Genomic DNA, 15,726 nt, shown 5'->3' with positions numbered 1-15,726 from the left:
GTCCCTAGGTTTTTACTCTCGTGAATCTCTGCTGTTACAGCTAAATGCTTGCACACTAGTAATTAGTTCTTTGGGATAAAGTTCTAAATGCACAAGTGCTGGGCTAAAAAATGTATAACATTTTAAGTCTTTAATAACATACAGTTATAAATGGCCCCAGTCTGAATTGTACTGATTTATACTGCTATTAGCAGTGGAAGGGCTACCTTTTTACACCATTCTTAACAACAAAATTAAAAAATCTTTGAATAGTTTATAGTAGTTAATAGCGATTTTACGGTGGTTGTTTGGGATAGTTGAGGAGTTTTTAAGAGTTAGGCTATGTGTTAAAGCTAAAGCCTACCATTCCCAAATGGCTCTTCAAAATCTCTTGTCCTCTCTCCCTTTCCTACCCCACAGAACATAGCATCTGCACAGTGTCTTGCAAACAGTAGCTATTTAATATTCTATATCACCCCGATGACAGCATCTTTTCTTAACGAGCTGACATCACTAAATTATGGTAGAAGACTTTTTTTTTTTTTTTTTTCAGACAGAGTTTCGCTCTTGTTACCCAGGCTGGAGTGCAATGGCGCGATCTCCGCTCACCGCAACCTCCTCCTCCTGGGTTCAGGCAATTCTCCTGCCTCAGCCTCCTGAGTAGCTGGGATTACAGGCACGCGCCACCATGCCCAGCTAATTTTTTATATTTTTAGTAGAGACGGGGTTTCTCCATGTTGACCAGGATGGTCTCGATCTCTTGACCTCGTGATCCACCCGCCTCGGCCTCCCAAAGTGCTGGGATTACAGGCTTGAGCCACCGCGGAAGAAGACTTTTATAACCTACGCTAAAGCACAAACTCAGTTCTTTAAAAGCTCTAGGTCTAGTAAAATAAGTTCAAACTGTAAATATTTACAGCCATCTTCTTACAAACTTAATAATACAAATACATAGTGTAGCTTTTAAAGTTTATTTTCTTCGTTCTCTTTTCCCCTCTGGGTCTACACTCCTAAATTACATAGATGTTGTATCTCAGCACCAGGTCTGATACATAGCATTTACTACACTAACGGTAGGCATAGCTAAATCTAGGTGTCTACACAGAATAAGGAGATTATATTTATTTCCCAAATAGCTTGTAAATTTTGTTCACAAAATGTTGATACATTAATAACCATTTCATTTTAACCTAGTTATATATGTCCTTGTTACTTTGTAGCTTTTAAAATAAGAATCATTTCAAAGCTATAAATTTCCCTCCAAGTAAGGCTTAAGAGTCATCCTGTGAATTTTGTTTAATTATAGTTTATATCTGATTCCCACTGTGATTACTCTTGGTCCATAAGTTGAAATGTTTCCTAAATTCTAAATACACATGGTTTATGTAACATTTTTTTTGTAATTCACTTTTAAATCTAATTGCATTGTAGGTGGAAAATGTGCTATATAGTAGCCATCTTTTGAAATTTGCTGAGGATTGCTTTATGCCCCTTTATTAAATATTAATAACTTTTTAATATGTGCTTGAAAAATATATGAATTTCTCTATTTGGGGATGTAGTGTTCTATGTACATCCATCACATCAATATGTTAGTTATGTTATTTAAACTTCTATGTCCTTACTGATTTTTAGCCTGCTTGATTTAAAAATTATGAAGAGATATGTTTAAGTCTTCCATTCTGATGGCGGATCTGTCTGGTTCTTCTTATTTTCATTTTTTTTAATGTATTTTGAGACTATGTGACTATTGAATATTGATTAAGAGTTATCTGCTCTTGGTGAATGGATTCCTTATATTATTGTGTAGTGACTTTCATCTCTTGCAATTTTTGGCTCTACTGAAGTTTATTTTATCTAATATTATTATGAATGCATCTGCTATCTTTCGTAGTGTTTGCTTCACCTAGCTATTTTCATCCATTTCATTCATCATCTTGCATGTTTTAGACTGTGTCCATAGAACATTTAGCTATTTTTACTTACCGTAATTACTGATATAGTTGGATTTCCTTCATGTTATTTTTCTTGCTTCTGTATGTTTATTTTTTCTTTCCTCTCTGCTTTTTGCTTGATAGTTTTTTCTGTTGTTCAGTTTTTCTTATTAACTTGGAAATTATACATTCATCTTGTTTTGTTTTTTTTAATCCTAGAGCTATCAATATGCATACATGATTTTTAAAGTAAAAATTAATACATTTACAGTCCTTGCACATAACATTAAAACCATAGAATATTTTAGAACTGTCCGTCCCATTCCAAGTTACATACTATTGTTATCATGTATTTTAAGTCTATTATTTATTTATTTATTCATTTATTTTGAGACTGAGTCTCACCCTGTTGCCCAGATCGGAGTGCAATGGTGCCATCTCAGCTTACTGCAACCTCCGCCTCCGGGGTTCAAGGGATTCTCCTGTCTCAGCCTCCCAAGTATCTGGGATTACAGGTGTGTGCCGCCATGCCCAGGATAATTTTTTTATTTTTAGTTGAGATGGGGTTTCACCATCTTGGCCAGGTTGGTCTTGAATTCCTGACCTGTGATCCACCCGCCTCTGCCTCCCAAAATGCTGGGATTACAGGCATGAGTCACTGCACCCTGCCCAAATGTATTTTTAATTCACAAAATATGACCATTATTTTTTCATCTAGTAATATTTGTTTAGATTTTCCTGTATAATTGTCATTGTTTTGCTCATCTAATTCTTCTTGCATTTCAGAAATTCCATCTGGGTTTACTCTTACTCTAGGAAAAGTGCATCCTTCAAAATCCGCTTTATTCGAGGCCTGGTGGAGGGAAAGTCACCATTTGTCTGAAAGTTCTTTATTTCACCTTTGCTCTCGACATATCATGTTGCCAGATACTGACTTTTACGGTGACAGCTATTTCCCCTCAGAAGTCTGAGATTATTTTTCCCTCAGAACTGCCTGAATTCCTCTGCTGCTGTTGAGAAGTCAGCTCTTTGTCTCTGCAACTCCCTTGTAGGTCTCTGTGGTTTTGCTCTGGCTGCTTTAAGGATTTTTTCTCTGTCTTTTGGAGTTCTGCAGTTTCAGTACAATATGCCTAGAGTCGGTGTTTTTGTTTTTTTTAAATCCTGCTTAAGATTCATGGGGCTACCTGAATCTGTGATTTGCTCTCTCTCATCAGCTCTAGAAAAGTCTCAGCTCTTTACTCTTTAGTATCTCTCTCTCTCCACTCCCTCCTTCACCCTAACCATCTCTCTCCGCCTTTCTCCTGGGACTAAGACATAGATTCATCTGTCTCACTCTAAGCCTCTTCAGTACTGTTCGTCCTCTCCACCACTTTGTGCTGCATGCCGTATGATTTTTAATGATCCATCTTTTAATTCACTCACGCTCAGTGCAGCTGTATTTAATCAATTGTTAAAGTCATCATGAAAGTTTGTAACATTATATATTTTGCTCTTTTTAAAATATATTTGACTATGTGTCATAGTTCCTTTTCTCTATATTTTCCATCTCTTAATGATTTAAACCCAGTACATTGAATTATTGAACACTCTGTTTATCTTTCCCATCTCTGAAGCCTGATTCTACCCTGTGTTATTCCCGCTAGATCTCACAAATGGTGACTTATTTTCTTATGTTATTTCCATAATTTTGGCTGTATACATTCATAATTCTTGGAGCTTTGTGTATGGGAACACTTTAAAGCCTAAGCCAAAGGTGAGTTTCTCCAGAGAGGATTTGCAATTGCTTATACCAGATGTCTATGGCACTATCTGCCCAAGGCAACTTTAAACTAAATTCATAGGTTGAGGTTTTTTTGTTTTGTTTAACACCCAGTTAGAATGAATTCAGACAGCAAACATGTATGAGGGCCAATTTGTGGTTAGAAATTCTTAGGAAAGTTAGATGATTTTCCCCTTCCATCTGCACCGCAGTTTGGAATAGATATTTTGTTAATGAAGTCACTTGGGTTTTATTATTTCTAGATTCCATTAAGATCGATGGGACTCCTCCTTAGGCTTTTTCTCTTGATGCTGTGAAATTTGAAGGACAAATCTGATTTGCTAAATATCTTCAAAGCAGAAACTAGATTCAGCCTACGGTTACCTCTCTGCATGTCTAAGACCCTTAGTATCTTTTACTAAATGGTCCATGCATCAGTGTATTTTTATGAGTTTGAAAATCGTCTATCCAGCATTTTCAGTTTTTCTTCAGTGGACTGGTGTGATGGTTAATACTGTCAACTTGATTGAACTGAAGGATGCAAAGTATTGATCCTGGACGTGTCTGGGAGGGTGTTGCCGAAACAGATTAACCTTTGAGTCAGTGGGCTGGGAAAGGCAGACCCACCCTTAATCTGGGTGGGCACCATCTAATCAGCTGCCAATGCGGCCAGAATATAAAAACAGGCAGAAAAACACCAGCTGGCTTAATTCAAGTCTTCAAAGGTTTTCAGAAAATGTTTCAGCTAATATCTCCAAAATTTCAACACTGACAAAGATAAGACATAATTATGCATACATGATCATACATACTTTCATAAGCATGTATAACAAATTTTATAAGTCACTTTCTTCTCCTTTATCTTTAGCAATTGTGTGATCTCAGCTCACTGCAACCTCCACCTCCCAATTTCAAACACCTCTCCTGTCTCAGCCTCTCAAGTAGCTGGGATTACAGGTGCCTGCCACCATGCCCAGCTATTTTTTTTTTTTTTTTTTTTTTTGTATTTTTAGTAGAGATGGGGTTTCACCATGTTGGCCAGGCTGGTCTCAAACTCCTGACCTCAAGTGATCCACCCACCTTGGCCTCCCAGAGTGCTGGGATTACAGGCATGAGCCACGGTGCCTGGCCTTCTTCCCTTTCTTAAGTTAAACATACACAGGTCTCTTAACAGCACCAGGTGGTCCCCAGCACAGTCCAGTGGGTTTCTAGCCATTAGGTCCTTCTGCTGGGGACCGTGATCATTACTCCAGCTCAGTCTGATTCGACGGGGGATGGGGAAAATTCTTTGTGCTACTTTGTTGCTTGTTACACCACCATTGAGGCCAGACTCAGGTGTGCTTGCAGCCCCGAACAGGCCCAGTAGTTTCCTTTTGTGCTCTGAATGCAGAGCCATGTATGCACTGGTGCCCAGCTGAGGGCTCACAGGCCCCTGGCCAAGCGTCTCAGGGAAGTAAGTATTTGGTCTGTTACTCACCTCTTAGCAAATGTTCTGCCATATTGTTGAGAGCTCACAGAGAGCTTGCCTTTGGCCAGAATCCCCACGTCACCCTACTCTATTAATATGCCCCTTTAAAAAAAAAATTTTCTATCCATGCAATCACAGAAATATTCCCTTTTTAAAACCTAAATGTAAGACTTTGTTTTTTCTGAATACATTTTAGCATATTGGTTCCAGTCTGATTTTAGACCCTTCTTTCAAAGCCCCAACTCCAAATTCCCCTCCCCTCCACTTTCTCACTCCACCCTCCTGCCTCCTGTAAACAGAGGATCTATTCCTAATAGTGAACATCGGGTGTGGTGTGGGCAGTAAACTATCAGAAAGGACACTAACCACAGCGCAGGGGCTAAGGGTGTGGCCAGACCCAGGCCCCTGCTGTACCAGGCTTTACTCCTTTTTGGTGGTGGGAGGTTGATTACAGAAAGGTCTAAGGGGTCCTGGTGGGAAGAGTGAGTTTGCTGGGCTGGTAGGGGAGGGGCCTGCAGGTGTTCCTCACAGTGGCTATTACCAGTTGATAAGGAGCTACTTCAGTATTGTATTACCTGTCGTGGGAACCTGACCAGTCTTTTGAATTTGAGGTCTTTCTGGACTGAGAAAGTGTGATGTCCCTGACGCTCCTGGCAGGGGAAGTGGAGTACAGAACCGTGACTTGCTCGTGGTCCACAGGCAGAGAGCGGCAGACTCAGGATCCTCACTCTCATCACCAGCTCCTGCCTGTGGCCACGTCCCCACGTTTGCCAGTATGACCAGACAGGATCAAGGACAAGAGAAGTGGCAGGAAATCAGCAAAAGGATTTTTCCATGAAGCCAGACACAAAGACACCTACTATATGATTAAAACGTATATGAAATTTCTACCAAAAAAAAAATAAGAAGGCACAACTCTACAGACCGAAAGGAGACCCATAGTCAGAGACATCAAAGATATCTACTTTTTTGACTAAAAACGGGCAGGATGGACCTTTTTCGGTGACGGAAGTGTTAGAAAGAAACTGGATGGTGGTGGTGCTTGCACAATCAGATGAATTTAGTAAAATTCATCAAACTATATTTAAAGTGGGTGAATGTTATTTATATAAACTCTACCTCAGTAAAGCTGTTAACAAGGATTAAAAAAACAAAGAGGCCTGGCACTGTGGCTAATGCCTGGAATCCCAACACTTTGGGAGGCCAAAGCAGGTGGACTGTTGAGGTCAGAAGTTTGAGACCAGCCTGGCCAACGTGTTGAAACCCCATCTGCACTAAAATCCAAAAATTACTTGGGCATGGTGGCAGGTACGTGTAATCCCAGCTACTCGGGAGGCTGAGGCAGGATAATTCTGTCTCTAAGGACAGAAGTTGGGCACTTCAAAGTTGGTGTCAACTCCTTTTCACAAGTGATCTCAGTTAATAGAGCTATTTAAAATGGCCAGTTTATTTCTAGCCGCTCCATAAGAAAAATACTGGCTTTCTGAAATCCCTTAGGACAGTGGTAACCCACATTATATTTATTCACGAGGTCAGTGTGGTTCAATTGTCTAAATATTTACTGATAGCCCACCCAGTGACAGGCACTTTTCAAGGCCAGTCTGAGACAGTTGCTGGCCGCAGGTAACTGGTACTCAACTGAAAATAGAGAACTTGATGTTTGTGGCATGGAAGATGGGGTTTCAAGGAATCGTAACCAAGAGAAGCAAATATAGTGCATATGACTTACTAATTACTGAATTATCTGCAAAGACATTCTTTTTGTTTAACGTAACATGCTTTCAATGATTTTTCGACAATAAACAACATGTAATACAAGTGAAGTTTCAAATAAAAAAGAACCAGATCCAAGTTAATTACTTAAAATGATAAAACTTCCTGTTCTGAAACAGCAAATGCTGAAATGTTTTCTTGCTTACAGGATGACTTAACCCTAATTTTCCGCTTTGGCTCCTTATTGCCAGGTATTTCCCTCCTCAACACCGTGTGTCGTGCTCTCCGTTGCATCTGTGGCTCCCTTCCAACAAAGCCCGCCTGGTATCTGCCTCACAGTCGGCCCAAAAGAAACTTGGCAGTTGTGGTATGTCCCATCTCTTCATCTGAACCGCAGCTTCTACATAATGTTCTCTTCCACTATTGACTGCTGGATGACATCGCATAGAGAACAGCAGCCATTTACTTGCTCACAAGGCTGTAGTTTGGCCCAGACTCGGCGGGGGAGGCTTATTGCTGCTGCTTGTGGCATCACTTTGATGGGGCCTAAATGGCCTTGGGAAAAAGGCCTCTTTCACCTGGCTGGCAGGTGGTGCAGTCAGCCAGGAGCTCAGCTGGAGCTCTCCGGCAAGATGGCCCAGTTTCCCTCCAGATGGCTCACCTGGGATTCTCATAGCATAGCAGCTGGATTCTGACAGATTCTTTGCTTGACCAAATTTTTGACAGGCTCCTGAATTTTCTCCTAGGCTCATCTGTACCCTTTTTGTAAAATCCAGTACCTGGTCCGACAGGTCTCTGGTAATATGGGACCAGGTGTGATTTCTAGGGAGAAGAGAGGTTTATAGGCTGGTGTTTGGCATATAGCAGACGCTCTGTAAATATCTGCTAACATTGAATGAAGAGAGCACTGCCCACCTCTGAGAGAGTGTCCGAGATGGCAGCAGCACTGAGGAGGTGAAAGGAAACTCCTGGATGTTTCCAGAATCTAACTGTGCAGCTTCTGCTAATGGAAAATCTGTTTGCTCACCAAGGAGGCTTCAGGAGAAGATCTTCTCCAAAAAGTGCACCCTCATCTGTACCCTTTTTGTAAAATCCTCAGGCCAGGAAATGCCAAGAGGCAGCTGGGCGCAGTGCTCACGACTGTAATCCCAGCACTTTGGGAGGCCGAGGCGGGTGGTTCATGAGGTCAGCAGATCGAGACCATCCTGGCTAACATAGTGAAACTCCGTCTCTACTAAAAAAAAAAAAAAAAAAAAAATTAGGGTGGTGGTGACATGCGCCTGTAGTTACAGCTACTCAGGAGGCTGAGGCAGGAGAATTGTGTGAACCCAGGAGGCAGAGGTTGCAGTGAGCTGAGATTGTGCCACTGCACTCCAGCCTTGGTGACAGAGCAAGACTCTGTCTCAAAAAAAAAAAAAAAAAAAAAAAAAAAAGAAGGAAACGAGGCTAAGAAGAGCAGGCTCCTCGGGACCCCCAGTGCGATCCTGGGGTGTACCGTGAGTTTGCAGAGCCTTAGTGAAGCCCCCCTCAATGAATGCTGAATATGAACTATACATGTCTCCTGTTGTAAGTTCAACATAAATTTGAGCCTCTTTAAATTCATTTTTTTTTTTTCAGTTTTCACAGGATGGGTTCACCAGAAAGCTAGCTCTGAGTTGGAGACTGGTGTGCAAGAGGGTTGTTGGGGGTGCTCTTGGAATCAACAACTGTGGATGGGAAGGAAAGGAAGAAGGTAGGATTGGGCAAAGGGAAAGTTGAGCTGCGATGCTGTCCCCACAGAGGCCTCAGCCTACCTAGTTCTGAAGATGGGGTGATTTTTCACAGCTGTTCCGAATTGAGGTGAGGGGATGGACTTTGATGTTTATGCATTGATCAGGTATTAGATGAGCTGCCGGGCATGTGATGACCTTGCGATAGCTGGCTCTCAGCCAACACAGCTCCCTCAGGGAGCGGACAGCCGAAGTCGTCTGCCAGTGGCAGCTGAGTTTACAAATCCATTGTTCCTAAAGGGAGATCTGGGTGTTGCATCGCAGTGTCCACCACAATTGGGGAGCATAAGTTACTACAAAACAGTAATGTAGAAAAGAGAAGCCCTTTCACCACCAAATCGTTGTCCCAGTCACGGCCTCGTCCCTTGCTGTGCAGAGCATGCGTGAAACTATGTCATTCTCCAATTTTTGTTCCCTCAGCTCCATTAGTCAAACTCCAAGAACCAAAGGATGCGGATTTGGTGTTAGGAGACGAACACTCAGACCATTTCCTGTTACATAACAGGTGCTCAACAAATATTGAACAAGCCAACAAAATGAGAAACCGTAACTGGCAAGAAGCTTGATTTGTATTTGCGATATTCTCAGGAGTCAGGTATAGAGAGAGGGAATACGCTCCAAAGCATATTCAATGGAACTACCCGAGGGAATCGTCAAAACAGATTGGGTCATAGCCGTGCAGAGTCTGATGCTGTGATTGAATGATGGCGGCCCCTTCAATCTTCAGATGTCTTGTGTGGTTCTTTGGGCTTCTCCAGAGAAGGGAACGAGACAATAAGGAACACAGTCTTCCTCCCCCTTAATCCGCAGCACATCTTGTCATGGTAACAATGGCCCCCGTCTTGTCCACAGTCAAAGGGGAAATCTCAGCACGGTGGACACTCAGTCTTGTTCCTTGTAGCTTGAACACCTGGCATTTCCAAAGCAGCATGCTAGTGTAAAAGGTGCACAGAGCTCAAACCGCACGCGGGTTTTCCGGCTTAGCTTGTGTCAGTTGCTGCCACTGGGCTCCCTATACGTTAATGCCAACAACCGGCAGTGCCAGGCATCTGAGCTGCACTGACATCCCCTCATTAACCTCAGGGTCTTGCTTTGCTTGCCTTTCGCCAGTGACTGGAGAGCTAACTTCTTCCCATAGTTCAATGAAATGAAATTAGATTTAGGGAGAGGAAGTTTCTTCCTTCTGCCCTTTCCAGGAAGAATCAATCTAATTAACATGTTCATGCCCCCAGAACTTTTTAAAATCTCTCCCTCCTGTTTCAATTAAACTCATTAGTGACACTGATTTCTTTTTTAAGTTATTAGAAGGTTGAAGCGGGTTGCAAGGCCTATTCAGAACAAGGCATTTGCACAGCGACACCCCAGAGTGGGTGCTCCTGTAGCCACAAGAGCAAGTCCATTGCTTTTCCTTCTCGGACGGGCCAAACACAGTCACCCCCAGTCTTCTTTGGGCCAGCCACCTCTGGACCATCAGGTTGCCCTCAGACCCTAACGCACTCAAGGGTGTTGGTTTCTAGCCCTCTGCTCAGGCCTCAGAGGCACCTGGGACCCAGAAATCCAGGAAAGCTGAGCTTTTCCACCCGCAGGAGGTAAGTGGTATGGTGGAGAGCAGAAAGAGGCCGGAGTGCTGGAAAGATGCTCAGGAGACCCGTTTCCATCTGAACGTGAGGCTCTACATGTCCTGCTTTTGTCACGGCTCAGGTCTCTACTAATGAATATTAACTTACTCACCTAAGAGGTGGAAAGGGCACGCATTCTCTCCAGCATGCGCCATCCCTTCAGCCAGGAATGCTAGGTGGCCTTTGTATTAATTACACCTTCTGATTTTCTGTAATTATTATTATTGAGACAGTCCCACTCTGTTGCCTCTGTAGTGCAATGGTGTGATCTCAGCTCACCGCAACCTCTGCCTCCCAGGTTCAGGCAAATGCTTGTGTCTCAGCCTCCCCATTATCAGGGATTACAGGTATATACCACTGTGCCTGGCTAATTTTTGTATTAGCCATATTGGCCAGGCTGGTCTCGAACTCCTGGTCTCACGTGTCTGGCCTGCCTTGGCCTCCCAAAGTGCTGGGATTTACAGGCGTGAGCCACCATGACGGGCCAATTTTCTGTAATTCTGTATCTTGGGGCTTTGCTGACACTAAAGGGACTGTCTCTCTCAGGGCTGGCCACTTCTCAGAGGCAGTGTATGAATCACCTGGAAGCGTGCTTTTCATATGCAAACTAACCAACCCAGCGTCTCCCCACCCCACAACCACCTTTAAGTGGAAGTGGGCTCTCACACTCCAGGCTACTATTTCCCACCATAAACACCCCAAGGCCAGGTACTAGACAGCTCAGGACAGCTGCTCTATCCTGAGCCCTCTGAATTATTCAAACTAGCAATCCTAAGCCTGCGTACCTGACCTCACTCATTCTTTCTCATGGGAAACACAGTAAGAGCATTTGCCCACATTTCCTTCTACCTCCCGCTGGCTCCTGACCAAACCTGGTGCTTCTCCATGTGGCCCTGCATGGTATGGTGTGCCCTGTTTTCTTGGGAACTGTGAGGAATTGGAGATTTTTTTTTTTTTTGAGGGAGAGTTTCACCCTTGTTGACCAGGCTGGAGTACAATGGCACAGTCTTGGCTCACCGAAACCTCCACCTCCCGGGTTCAAGCGATTCTCCTGCCTCAGGCTCCTCAGTAGTTGGGATTACAGGCATGTGCCACCACACCCTGCTAATTTTGCATTTTTAGTAGAGATGGGGTTTCTCCATGTTGGTCAGGCTTGTCTCGAACTCCTGACCTTAGGTGATCTGCCCGCCTCGGCCTCCCAAAGTGCTGGGATTATAGGCATGAGCCACCGCGCCCGGCCTCATCTTTTCAATAGTAGTTGTCTCTTGATGTGTTGATCTCACCATACCTAAATACTAAGAAAACCTGCATTTAAAACAGCTTCCTAGTCCCTGTCTTGGAAGACAAAGTCCTGTAACCATTCACCGTGGTGGAGGAAAGCCGTCTCTCTCCCTGGGTCTGAACAGGGGCTTGAAGGCGCATGCAGCTGAGCCTGCTTCACTCTCCCTCCCGGCCAGCCAGGAAGACGATGCCTGGCAATGCAGTTTCAGATCCTGTTTCAATTTTGGAATCATGTTCTCCTTATAGGTATTAACTTAATTTTTACACATTTTTAAGACCCATTAAAGAAAATCCTCAAAAGCACGTATGGTATAGGAGGATGGGAGACAGCTTGGAAGACAAGAGAAAGGAATACATGTCCACGAGAAGAACCTTTTCCAGTTCACTTCCAAAACATACCCCTTCCCTACCCTGCCCTTCCCTACCCTTCCCTGTGCCCTGCCCTGCCCTGCCCTGCCCTACGAGGCCCGGGATGGCCGTGTTGGTTTCTACCCTTGCTTGGACCATCATCTCTCTGGTAGTCTCATGAAGTCTCAGGACTCCTTCTCATAGCAAATATTTCATACAAATAAAGAAGAAACTAACAATACTGAAACACGGTTATTAGGCTACGTTAAAGTCAACGCACTGCTTTATTAATTCTTTAAATAACACAATGTAGCCTTGTAAGTACCTCATTTTGAAGCAGTGGTGACTGGGAGAATGTATCACAGTATCTGCAGTGGTTGTAAACTGATCCGAAAGTGCTTGTGATTTACACCGTCCCAGGCACCGTGAATACTATTATAGTTGGACATGCTAATAACTGGAAGAAATTCTAAATTGCAAAGGAGGCTAATGAAAATAGAGAAGCCATTTTTTTCCCCACAATTCAAGCTCACAGACTGATGCCCGGCATTCTCCCCAGCCCATGGCATGCAGGATACGCACTCTTTCTAGAGCTTGGACAATTAGTAGCAGGTGGAGGAACTGGTCTCCTCTGCTGAGTGTGCCTGAGCCACAGCAGTGCTGGCTTCAGCTAGGAGTGCCCACCAGTGGTTTCAGCCAGCAAATCATATTCGTACTTGCAAATGGTCCCCGCTTCCCTCACACCTTCATTATAGGCAAAGAAGGCTCCATCAAGGTGCCTGGGATGCAGAAAGAGCAAACTAGCTAAGTGCCCTTTGGACAAAATCTGTCTCTGCCCTGTGGAAATGGAAAGGCGAGGGGGTTCTGGTCCTTCTCTGTCTCCAGTGAGAGATCTGTCCAGGTGCCATAGAACTGAATTATCTCATTTCTAGGCAAGGTGTATGGCCACCCTATGCTCATGAATTATCCGTGTTACATACCGAATTTCTGATGCCCAGAAGTCACCCTAACGATGCTGTAAAGGGATGGAAATAAAGCAAAAGACAAGGGAAACAGCATGCAAAGGTGGGATTGTAGCCTTGGGAGGGAGGAAGGTCACCTGGGGAAAGGAGAAGGTGGTGCATGATGAGTCAACCTCAAAACAACTTGATCACAGAGAGGACAGGCTTCAGTGAGGACAGGTCAGGCTAAAGGGTCAAATGTCCACTTAAATTCTTTGTTTTCAGTAAGTGGAAAGCAGTCTGTCTCTTCTCCCCACTCCTCTGAGGATGTGAGGGAAGAGCATGGGAGACCTGTTGACCCCTTGGGAACAGTCTAGGAATGTCCCCAAGATGAGCTTCTGCCTGCACGGACACCTCCCGTGTCCTCACTGCCGTGGGTAAGGACACTCCTACACGGAAGAATGCCTGTGCAGTTCACTTCTGAATTCTCTGCAGGGATTCCATGTCTAGAATGTCAAGCACATCTTCCCAGCAGTGGGTTTTCTGCATCCAGGCCACTATGATCTCATAAGAGGCAACCTGAAGTGGCCTCCACCCTGACAATGCTTCTGTCTTTGAGAGAATTCTTTTCTTCACATCTCCAGAAACTGCGGTTAAGTGTGTGCTCTTACTGTTAGACGAGACCTCACAGTCACTGTGTGTCACAGGGGGTGCAAAGCTGTGCCTAATCCTGCCATCCTGCAAGTCGTGGTTTGGGTGTGGAGCATGAAACAGGCCCCGGAGTAAGCCGTGTGTACCCAGTGCGACGGCTTCGCTGACTTAAACCTAATTCAAACTGTAATTGCAAACTGTATATGGATTACCCTGGTCCTATTCAAACGTGCCACTGGGCAATAACAGCAAGGACAGTGTACTTAGAGAAAACACATTTTGTTTCTACTGATTTCAAGAAATCTCTGACTAGGGAGAGTTTCTTCATGAGACAGATTTTCTGGTGTGGCTTAGAGATTTAATCTTTATTAAATTGCCCTAAAAAGGAAAGGAAGCTACAACTTTCAGTTGTGATTATGAAATAACACAGAATCTGACCTCAGACTAAGAAATCTTGAGATGCAATAAGTATGTCTCAAATGCTTTGTCCTACATTTTGAGGCTTAGTGATTTAGATAATGATCAACATTTCAAAACCCAGGCAGACCACCCTGGCTTTGGGCCAGTGATAACCCTTCGCAGAGAAGCCGAATTACCCCATTCTCCCACGTCTGTGTGTGATGCAAACACTGCATACCTCTTAACTCACCTTGATTATAGCCCCAGCAGATGAAATTATGGGCTGTTGCCGTGAGCGGAGCCTGTTCCTATTCTCAGCTCTGTGACGTGTGGTGTGCAGGAGCCAAGAGTCGCAGAAGGCTGGGATGTTAAAACGACGCAGCTCACTGAGCAGACGGTTTGCCCAGCCTATACCATCAGCGGGGAGGACAGACCGGGCTGCCCCAAAGCCTGGCTTTTAGCTACAGTTTTGCTTCATTCAGTCAAAACTCAGGAGAGAGAAACAAAAAATCAAAACACCAGAAAGAGGGAGAGAAAAGATTCCCTCCCTTCCATTGCTCTTTGTGTTTACCAGTTTGCCTCCCTGCTCTAGTTTTTAGCAGTTTGGCCAAGGGGTAGGGTTCTGGGCTAAAGAATTCAGGAAGGTAGGGTTTTAGGTGGAATAATTCAGGAGAAGCAGGACTCTAAGCATGGCAGAGAAAACAGTGAGCATCTAGGAAACCTCTACTGTTTTCACAGCATCTTTCATAGAGAGCAGAAATGAAGGCCAGCGTTATCATCCACAGCTACTGAAGGCACTGGTTCATGTTCTTGCTCTGAGGTAAAAGCAAAGGAAGACTGAGAATAAATAAAGGCACGTGGCTTTGACTGCACGGCCACACTGGGGCAGTGCTTTCAATCTAGCAAGTCAAAAAGTGTTAAACAGAAATATCCTTTCAAGGACACCTCAATTTAGGATTTTTCACACTTGGGACTGAGAACAGGTGTAATGTCTCAGGTGAAAATCGGGGTTGTCCTGCCTACTGAGATTTCCTGTTGCCATCCATTTCTTTCTCTGCAAAAAAAAAAAAAAAAAAAAAGTATTCTGTTTCTTTTCTCTGGGAATGCTGTTTTGCAGATGGAGTGTTAAAGTGGATAGCTAACAAAAGGAGCTGGATCACCTGGGGAAATGAGCTAACACAGGGCAGGGTCAAAGACATGAGATTGTCTTACCCACTATGAGCTGTCTGCCCCCACGTGTCTGTGGTCCTCTTCCAGCCAATTTTTTGTTACAATTGAGTTTTTGCCACCACTTGACACATGCCCCACCAATTGCTGGCCAACTGGGTCCCTTGCTAGTAGACCCAAACTGACCTATGTTAAGTAAAAATAAAATTCGTTAAGTCAGCGTGCTCAAAAGCTGCACAATGAATGCATCCCCAGAATAAGTGATAAAACAATTCCTAGATTATTTGGCCTCTGCTTCGTATATCCAAGAGGTGAATTACTAAATCCTTCTCATTCTTAAGTCTTAAACATGGCACAAAGTAAGAGTATCTGTGGTTTAGTATTCTAGGGGTTTTCTGGGAGGCTCCTACCCTTGCTCATCTGGTTGGTCCAGGTGGGTTCTCTGGGAGCCACAGCTCCTGATGGGCTCCACTGCTGCTCCAACACTTAGCTTCACCGGGTTCCCGGAGGAAGATAGCTCTCTTCACTTCTACTGGTACTTTACAAGGGAAACAGGAATCAAGGTGGTGTCTGTTGTGTCAAAATCCCAAAGGACCTCGAGAAGTTAGTTAGTACACTCTGCCTTAAGGGCATCTTTCTTTCAGGGACATGTCACAAATTCTAATATATTCACAACACAAACACAAAAGCCCACACAT

The sequence above is a fragment of the Callithrix jacchus genome, chromosome 4 (assembly GCF_049354715.1).
Source record: "Callithrix jacchus isolate 240 chromosome 4, calJac240_pri, whole genome shotgun sequence".
Taxonomy (NCBI): Eukaryota; Metazoa; Chordata; class Mammalia; order Primates; family Cebidae; genus Callithrix; species Callithrix jacchus.
The sequence above is the reverse complement of the archived record's forward strand: the minus strand, read 5'-3'. Positions refer to the sequence as shown.